Source organism: Uloborus diversus, chromosome 3, assembly GCF_026930045.1.
Source record: "Uloborus diversus isolate 005 chromosome 3, Udiv.v.3.1, whole genome shotgun sequence".
NCBI lineage: Eukaryota > Metazoa > Arthropoda > Arachnida > Araneae > Uloboridae > Uloborus > Uloborus diversus.
The window spans coordinates 18247652-18257628 of record NC_072733.1 but is presented as its reverse complement, the minus strand read 5'-3'; positions in this window follow the sequence as shown (position 1 = coordinate 18257628).

Here is a 9977-nt window from a genome sequence, read left to right as displayed (position 1 = left end):
GCAGCCGCGCCGCGCCGCCAGCAGAGGACGGTGGGCGGTGGTGCTGCAAAGGCTTCTGGTGCAAGTTGAAAAAGGCACGGACACCAAAAACGGTCAAATGAGAACAATAAGCAATTGTGATTGCTCAAAAAAAAAAAAAGTAAGTATCTGTACACTTATGAAAAAGAAAAGAAAGCCAAGCATATGTTTGCAAAACCTGAAAACTCAAATGCAAACATTACAGTTGTAGTTCTTAAAGTTCTGCGCACCCTAACTGGATGTGGCCGGGGCCGCGCCGTCCCTATGTGCAAGGTCGAGCGGCGCACGACGGTGCCAGAGTCAAAAATTCGCCGAGCTCTATCAATCAAAAATGTTTCAAAATCTCCAACCAAAAAAATAAAATGGAACTTTTCATTACATCTATAAAAGTAACTGTAAAATTATACTGTTCATTAAGACAAATAATCCTCCTTGCTGCCTATTTATAAGGGGAACAAAATGCTTATTGTGTCTGAATATGCTATTCAAAAACTCAATCTTTTACATTGAGAAAACATAATGGTAATTAATGCATACATTAGCATTTTTCTTCATATGTGGAGCCACATGAATGTTATTTCGATTTGTCTGTAATGTCACAAGGTTGAGCATGCGAAGCAGCGCAAGAAATTTGCTATTCCCTACTTTGGTTTCTTGCGGTGAATATGTTAATGTTATATTATAATTCGTGCAATATGTCTTTTTTGTGATTTTTATTTACTGTTCGTGGTAATTCCACTGCATCATGTTATCATGCGTTAAAAAATGTGTTAAGCACATTTGCATATTATTTACTAGTGCGTAATATGCATATATTGTAGACAATAATTTAGATTAATTTTTTAGTTCCGAAAAGTAACGACTTGACCACAATTACTCAATTCCTTCACCCCCTTTTTCTTCAATTATTTGTGTATTAAATTAAAGAAAGAGCTTTGGACAATGTGTTTGTTTTAGATATTAAATTCAATGCCTTTTTTACAATTTCGTAAGTTAGAAGTATTCGTTTTAACGGCAAGTTTCAGTTTCAGATTTTAAGGCGGAATATCCTCTGCAATATTATCCTTTAATTTAGAAATATTATCGGTACCCTCCTGTTCCGTGGCGCAACCTGAGGGAGGTAGGGGTCCAGAGAACACCTCTTTGGCTGCACCGCCTCGTGCCCCCTCCCCTCCAGAATGCTTAGTTGAATGTTTTTCAAAAATATTTACTACAGAAGGGGGAGAAAACGCGTCTAACAAAGTGATTTTATTAATTAAAAAATAATGGTGTTGGGGTAAAACTTTAATTTATACTAATTGGTTAGCTACTCCCCCTCCGTCCTATTTCTTTTTTTTTCTAGTTCGCCTGAAAATAAGGAAGTTTTCCAAATTTTACTCTGCCGAATCCACCCCTCCCCGCCAAAAGATTTACGAAGCATCTCGAATTTCGTTTCCAGATCTTTCGCAAAATTCCGAGAAAGCTCCTGAATACGAAACAACATCGCTTGAAACTCCGTTCGAAAACCGCTACAATTTCGAAAGATTGCTGGCCCTGATGTTACCAAATTTGGTCTTACAATCACGTTTTTAAGACTTCAGTCGCAGAAAATATTCGAGCAAGGGCCTCTCAACCTCATTCCTTAAATATCATCAAAAATTAGGTTTTTTAAACATGACTTACGAATGATTTTAGTTAGAATAGCCTCTGAACCACTTCTCCTAATATCATAGAATACTGCTTAGGTTTTTAGGACTTTAATCTTGAAAAAAATTTCAGGGGAGAGCTCCAAAATTCCTTTCTTGTAAAAATCTTCAAAGTTGTCTACAATTGCGTTTTTGGAAGTTCAGTTTTGAAAAAATGAAGGAGAGAAAAGGCTAATTAATTTCTATCTATTTTTCAAAAAAAAAAAAAAAAACGATCGGGTAGAATCCCAGAGTTCCATTCCTTACTCTAACGTCAATAAATATGACCTATACAATCACGTTTTAAGGATTCAACTTCTATAAATTTCTGTAGAGTGCCTTGTACCATTTTTCCCCATAACACCACCAAAGACCGTTTAAAATTGCGTTTTTCAAACTACAAATTTCAAATTTTTTTCTTATTAATAGAGGTTTTTTTTTTATCAATTTATGCCTCCTAAAACTATTTTCTAGTTGCGCCACTGCTCCTGTTGTCATTTTTTGACAGACATAAAAGTTTTATTAATTATTATTCATCACTTAGAGATTAAATAGATATTCAAAGTGGCTTTAACTTAGACATTAAAGTACTTTCTACTTCCAAAACGCATTATTAGCATATCAGAAGAGCTGCTGAACTCAGAGTAATTTCGAGACATAAAGTAAAAACGTACACCATATTGCGAAATTAAATATTCAAACATTGTTTTTTGTATAAAATTAAAAGCGAAACGTATTTTTTTCCATTTTATATTTGTATACAAAACCTCTCTTCAGGTGTTAACTATATTTTCTTCGAACGCCAGAGCATAAATGCGCTCAAAAGATGTTTGCACGACGGCTCCGATCAGGCTTGGCGCGGCCCTGGCGATAACATTGATGTACCAAAAGCTTTTTGTTTAGCTGGCATAGTTTGCATGAAACTGAAAAATTTCCGTTACCATACATTTCTACAACACTGTAACATTTGTTGTTAGCTGGCCAAGGCAGTTCAGTATCATCCTCTTCCATGACATTTGCAGTAGCTTCCATATTAGGAGGATATATTGGCACAAGAATCTCATTGATATCTAAGGTGTTCATCCACTGGACATTCTCTGCTGCCAGAAAATACAAACGCGGTTACTTTCTGGCAGCAGAGAATGTCCAGTGGATGAACAACCTACACTTGGCAGTTATCGATTATTCTTTTGTTTCTAAACCATGTTCTATTCAAGGCGAATATTGGGGAAATGTGAAAATTTCAATGCCAAGCAAACTAATGGCGTCGAACAGATAGAACGTATTGTGTCAAAATAATATGTTTGAGGTCAACTCGTATCTTTCAGAGTCTTACAAATCTGATTGGTGCAAGTTTTACTCGCGTAAGACTTGTAACACTCAGATCCGTTTAAAACCTCGTTTTTTTTTTTTTTTTTTGAAACTTTATTAAAAAGTAGTTTTCAGAAAACGCTACAAATTACTTTTTTTTTGTATCGAACTACTCGCAACTCTACTTTTTTTGAAAAGTAGTGCGCTACACTATAAACCACTAGAAAATGTAGCTACTACAGTAGCGTCACTACTTGCAGCGCGCTACTTCCAACCACTGCGTTTAATCAATATCTGAATGTATTATGTTCATAAAACATTTAATTTTTATTAGATTTTCGTAGTATTTATTATTGTATTATGTTGGCTGGTGTGAATACTGGTATTAACAGGTTATAATACAACTTAAGTAGGTCATTTTAATGTAGTGAATTATTATTAAGTTTAATTAATAATAATTTAAGTATTTAACTCAACTCATAATAGTTAAAATTAATTAAGTTTTCAACCAACTAACGGCAGATTTTGTGCTTCTTTTGACACCTAAAAAACCGTAGGTTCAAGAAAATTGTCGTAGGTAAGACTACATTCTTGAGCTTGACCCCCCCCCCCCAAATGAAATCCTGTATCCGCCCCTGATTATATCAAAAGGTAAGGTTGAAACTTTCCTTCAAGCCAGTTTTATTTTTCTTGTTTTATCTCGGTAAAAACAATTTTAGGAACAGTTCTGTGAATCGTTTATCAGGAAAGTTTACCAACTTGGGAGCTGCTACTTCTGATTAGAGTAGATGGCTGAAGGCTGATAAAGGTCAATAACCAGATAACCAAACAAACTAAACCGATATAATATTAGCACATTTTGATAACAATATGACTTGTACCAGTTATAGGAAAACTATATATATATCGATATATATTTGTATAGCGAAATAAAGGGTGTCCCAAAATTAACGCAAGATTTGAATTTGCCACCATTTTTTCCATAAATTGTTGGCAGCCATGAAAAAAGAACAATTTGACAGTTGAGAGTTTAGGGTTAGTAAAAATGGGGTGTTATTGTACCATACAGCTAGAGAGAGTGAAACATTTCAATTACTGCATAAGGCATTTCCTCGTCGCGTACTCTCTCATTTCGGTGATCAGAATTGGCACCCTAGATCGTGTGATTTAACATTATTAAATTTCTTCTTATGCGGTTATTTGAATTCAAAGGTCTATGTCAACAAGCCCACAACCACCCGTGCATTACCATGTTGCGATACAGAGCGCCAGTGGCGTACTGGGCCGCCGGGATACCGGGAAAATTCCCGGTGCGCCGGTGTCCTTAGTGAACCGGTGCCTAAGTCTTTTTTTTTATTTTTAGGATTTTGTACTGGATATTACGGTGCCATTTACCATAAGATTTATTGTGTGAAATGAACAAGTAAGACGACCGTACTACTTCATAGGATTTTTTTTTATAGTACAATTTACGAATCGTAAAAACAACAATAAGTAGCACCGACTTGAACTCAAATGAAACTAATAAATCTTTCCATTTAAATTTTTGTCTATTACCGTGGTTACAAGATTTTGTGAACCAAGGCGCGTATTTTAAACATCTAACCTTCCTACGGCGTCCTTCACTCTATAACTCAGTGGCAAGGCAAGGGTTTTAGTCCGGGAGGGGGGGGGGCTGAGGTCGAATTTTTTTTATACCGTCTTGATGTCGGTTCCAACGAAGTAAAAGAAAAGCAAAAACTTTGGTTTCATCAAATTTGCTGGCGGGGAGTGCGGCTGCAGGCTGCAGCCACACACACAAAAAACACGTAGCTCCTTCCCTGGATTCGCCACTGATATAACTAATCATAACTAACAGCGAAAAATTAATAAAACTGAAATAACAGCATTGCACAGCCCTTCAGTGTTATTCATGATTCAGGAGCACCGCGGAATATTTCAATAGTTTCATAAGTTTCATAATTCTCTTATAGTGAAGTAATTGCAAATTTCGTGGCCCTGGCGTGGCGCCCCCATGAAGACTTCACGTTACTCTGATTCCCCCCTCCCCTTTTTTTGTCGTTTAAAAAATATTTTTTTCCCTTTGACGATTTTTCTACTTTATCCTGACACCTGGAAATTCTGAAGTGCATAAGTTTTACGGCAATCCTTTAATCGCTAATTTTTAAAAACGAGTAATTGTTGTTTGTTTTTGACCGCTTCAATATTTCTACCATAATTATGAGATCATTTGTTTAAATGTTAAATTTATTTTTATTTAATATTTGTTTAAGGTTTTGAACAGTTATGAGGGCTTTTATCCTGATTTTTACAATAACGTTGAAAATATTTCCACCTTTTTAAATTTGAGCACACATTTTTTATTTATTTTAACAAAGATTCTTTGGTCTCTCGGGCCGTGGGTCCCTCTGCGGTGTGCCCCGCTCCCCGTACTGCGGCGTCTGCGGTTACGTAGATCCGGGCTGCCCGCTTCCCCCATTTTCTCAGGTCTTTAAGGATATTTTTTTATGCTCTGTTGTAGGCGAATAGTTTCTTGAAGGGTCCGTTTTTGCCAGCTTGAATTTTGAAAAGACAGGATGTAACAGAAACTTTTTACAATTTACAATGAAAAAGTTATTGATGAACTCTGTGAAGTCAAGAAATGAGATGACTTTTATCATTGTGAAGATATTTATTAAATTATTCCTTTAAACTTTATGATAACCTTTTACTTATTTTTTAGGAAAATGTCCGCTTTTCCTTTTAATGAAGCATCCTTATGTACATACATTGATAATTCATAATTTCTCTTATCTGATTCCACAATTGCCATTATTGACTTCAGCTCATTTACTTATTTCGTAAAATTCGTTCACAATTATTTATAGATTTTCCGTTATTTTCAGATAACATTATATTACGTTTTTATGTTTATGTTTAGCCATGTTACTTTAGCTTTGGATGTGGTAATAATTTTGATTAAAAGAGCAATTTCTTGTACACTATGATACGGTAATCACATTTTTTAAACATAATTTTAGATCCAAAAGAATCATATTTTCCTTTTATTATAATGAAATATTTAATGTTATAAATTGTGTATCGGTAATCAGTATTATTTTAATTCGTTCAAAAGAAGCAGGAAAATCAATGGCATCAGTCATGTAATCAGTTAAAGTAGAAATGTCATAAAAGCTTTACAGGTTCCTTTTGCAAAATTTCTATGCAATTATTAGAGATTTTTTGGTTGGAGGGCAGTGTCTCAGTCAGTGTAACCAGAAGGGGGGCTCACAACCCTCCCCAGAATGCTGAATTGAATGATTTTTTAAACTGTTCTTCATTATTGAATAACACGTATTGGGGAAAACAAAGTGATTTTAATTAAAAAAGAAAAATAATAATACTGTCGGGGGAAAATCTTAATTTGTTTTTAAAAAATCTTTGAATGAAAAATATTCAATAGTTACTTCTTATTGGTCAGTTAATTATCCCCCCTCCCCCATTCCTTTCCTTTTTTTCTACTTCGACTGTAAATAAGAAAGTCTTTAAAATGCTACTCCTCCGAAGCTCCCCCCCCCCCCCCACACGCACACCGAAAGCATTATGTATCATCTTAAATTTCGTTTCCAAATCTTCAATTCCGCAAAATTTTATGGGAACGCCCCTAAAGGCCCAGCAAGTTCGACAATTGCGTTTTTGGAGCTTTAATTTCGAAAACTTACCGGCTCTTGGGTTACAAAATATGGTATTACAATAGCGTTTTTAAGACGTGAATTAAGGAGAATATACGAGCAAGGGTCCCCAAACCACCTTCCTCTAATTATATAAAATTAGGTTCTTTAGACTACACTTGCAAAAAAAAAAAAAAAAAGCGGAATAGCCCCTGAATACAAAATATTCCTTCTGTTTAAGGACCATAATTTCGAAAAAAATTTCAGGGAAGAGCTCCAGAACCTCCTTTTCGTAAAATCTTCAAACTTTGTCGACAATTGCGTCTTTGAAACTTCAATTTCGAAAATTTGGAGGGGGAGGAATAATTGATTTCGATCTATTGAAAAAAAACAAAAAAAAAAAAAAAGAAGATCGGGGTCACTCCCTGAAGCTCCATTCCTTACCCAAAAGTCAATAAATATGGCGTATAATCGCGTTTTTAAAGCTTCAATTTCTAGAATTTTTAATGTGCTCCAAAAAAAAAAAAAAAATGCGCCACTGTTGGAGGGTTGTTCTACACTGTTAAAAAAATTTCCTGAAAATAACGGATAAAGTACCGGCAGCAAAGTTGCCGTAAATATTATGTTTCCGTTACATTATTTTCCGTGACTTAACAGAAGTTCCATTTCTCATTTCTCCGTTTAGTTCGGTTCTTCCATTTATAAATTTTCCGTGATTTAACGAAAATTCCATTTCTCTTCTTTCCGTTGATCTATTTTTCCGTTTTTAAATTTTCCGTTCATCTATTTTTCCGTTTTTATATTTTCTGTGTCTTTACAGAACTTTCGGTTCTAGATTTTTCGTTGCGCTATTTTTTCGTTTCTCATTTTCACATATTTTACTGAAATTTCATTCTCGTTTTTCTATCCTATGTCTAAAATGATATATATAGAAAAATAGTTAACTATTCAAAAACTATTATTTTTTTAATTTATATTTATTATTCAAATATGTTTTAAGTGAAATTTTTGCTTGATAACTTACCTTTCAAGCTTCTATGCACAGCAATTTGCACCTTCAGATGAATAAAAATAATCGAAAAGTACCAGCAAGGAAACTAGTGGATTTAAATATAACACCAATTTTTGATGCTGATACTGTTCGATATTTCCTTCCACATCTTCTCGTACATTTTCTGGCGTGGCATGGAAAAGCATACATGAAAAATAGAATATTTTTATTTGCAGATTGAGTCAAATAAAATACCATCAAAAACCGGTTGACTTTATCATGGAATAATATACCTGATGGAGAGTACCGCATACCAATTTACTGTGTTTAAAAACAGAATCATTGACATATACGTGAAGAATTTTTTGCTCAGATGATGTATATCCCCCCCCCCCCTCGGTGCTTTCCGCATTTTTCACTCATTGGAATAGCAGCATAGATTTTTAGTGCATAAGCATTATACTTAAGCTAAACATATCAATCAGTTCGTTTTACCCGAAATGTTTTTACAAGAAACTTGCAATAATCTCAAATAAGTTGTTGGATGAGATCCTAAGGAAATAAATTAAATAATTTATATTTTTTATTATAAATGAAATCCCGAAAGGAGTAATGAATGTTTCCAGATTTCTAAGTAATCAAGAAAACTTATTCTTGTCAAAATTGTAATTGTATTTTCAAAGATTAACAATCTACTATGCCTTTTCGCAAGAAATATAACAGCAAGAAATACTTTTATTTAGAGATTCAAAATGTTTATCTTCAATCTGTCAAAAAAAAAAAAAAAACTGAGTGATTTTTTCTGTCTTGCTCGCACACCACGATAATCTCCGGTTGATACGAAATGTTGGCCATTTAACTTTTTAATGACTTTCAAGAATACAACGCGTTAGAGCAAAAACAGTAACTTTATAATACGTAGTTCTATGAATTCTAAATCAGCTACCATCGGAATTCTATCAAATGCACATTAACAAGAAAAATACATTTGTATATTAACATGTACAAAGATATTCAACAATACTTACATGTGACCAGCGGTGCTAAATTTAAGTGTCTCCATTGCATCTGGACACAAGTAATCCAATAGCCTTTATTTTAAATGGATAACATGAGATCCTAAAACTATTCTCACCGCTAGAACACACAATATGACTAACGAATAGAATTGTCGTCGACGACGACGAATAAACGTCGTCTAACGAATAGAATTTCGAAGTATTGAGCAAAATAATACACCGCAATAATATTCTAATACTGACTCAGTAAAACCCACATCAAATCACCAAGGCGATCAAAACACATCTGCCTGTCTGAAAATGGCGCGAACATTTTTCCAAACCTACAAAGTTCAAATGCTTATAAACAATTTCGACATACGAGTATATTACTCTCCAGACATGAAATAGCAAGCTATCTGTTTTGACTACGGCATCTGAGTTGTTATTCTAAATAAGCTTTTAATTAACAACATGTAACAGTGCGATTTAATAAGCACTATCAAAAAGCGATGTTTATCATAACTTGAAGGCTAATCAGAATATTAACAAAGCACAGCACAGCGGCAACCCTAGAAATGGAAAAATTCTGTTTTCATCCCTTCCTTTCGTGATATTTCTGTTGTTGGAAGGAAAAAATGCGTTTTGAAGCATTACGGAAATATTCTGTTAAAATCAGTCAGAAAACTACCTGAACTTTCAGGTTTTTTTTAACAGTGTAAGACTAATCACACCGAAAGCCGATGTAACAGAGGTAACAAAGTATTATCTTTTCTCCTCCGTGGCTCTATCTCTCTGTCGGCTGCAGTCATTGATTTGTCGACCCAAAAACAATTTTTACTGTGTGTTATCTTAATTTTCAGTTGAAGTATATACCTTAAAAAATTTAGTTGATCCATTTTATTTTCTGATATTTTCGTAGTGACGATTTCCCCTTTATAAGGCTTCAAAATGCAAAATTTTACATCGTTTTTTGAAAATTTCCTCCGGGGGAGCTCCGGACCCCCTAAATTTTAAAGCATTACATATCTCACTAAAATGGAAACCTTGCACTACTCTTCTAAGAAAATTCCCTCTCTTAAGGTCAATTAAAAAAAAGCAGGTAAAAACATTATAATCCTAACCCCCCCCCCCCCCCCAAAACTCCCAAATAAAAATTTTAATGCCCCTCTCATGGGAACACCTATGCAAGAAATTTTGTAGTTAGTAATGAGCAATGACACGCGAAAACATTTTCTCCTCCTTTACTCCCCTCGTTGTATACATCTACAATGGGTAAATAGGTTCAGAAATATTATGAGTCCTGCCCTGCTTTTTACTGTCCATTGCCCCCTGAAAAAACTGA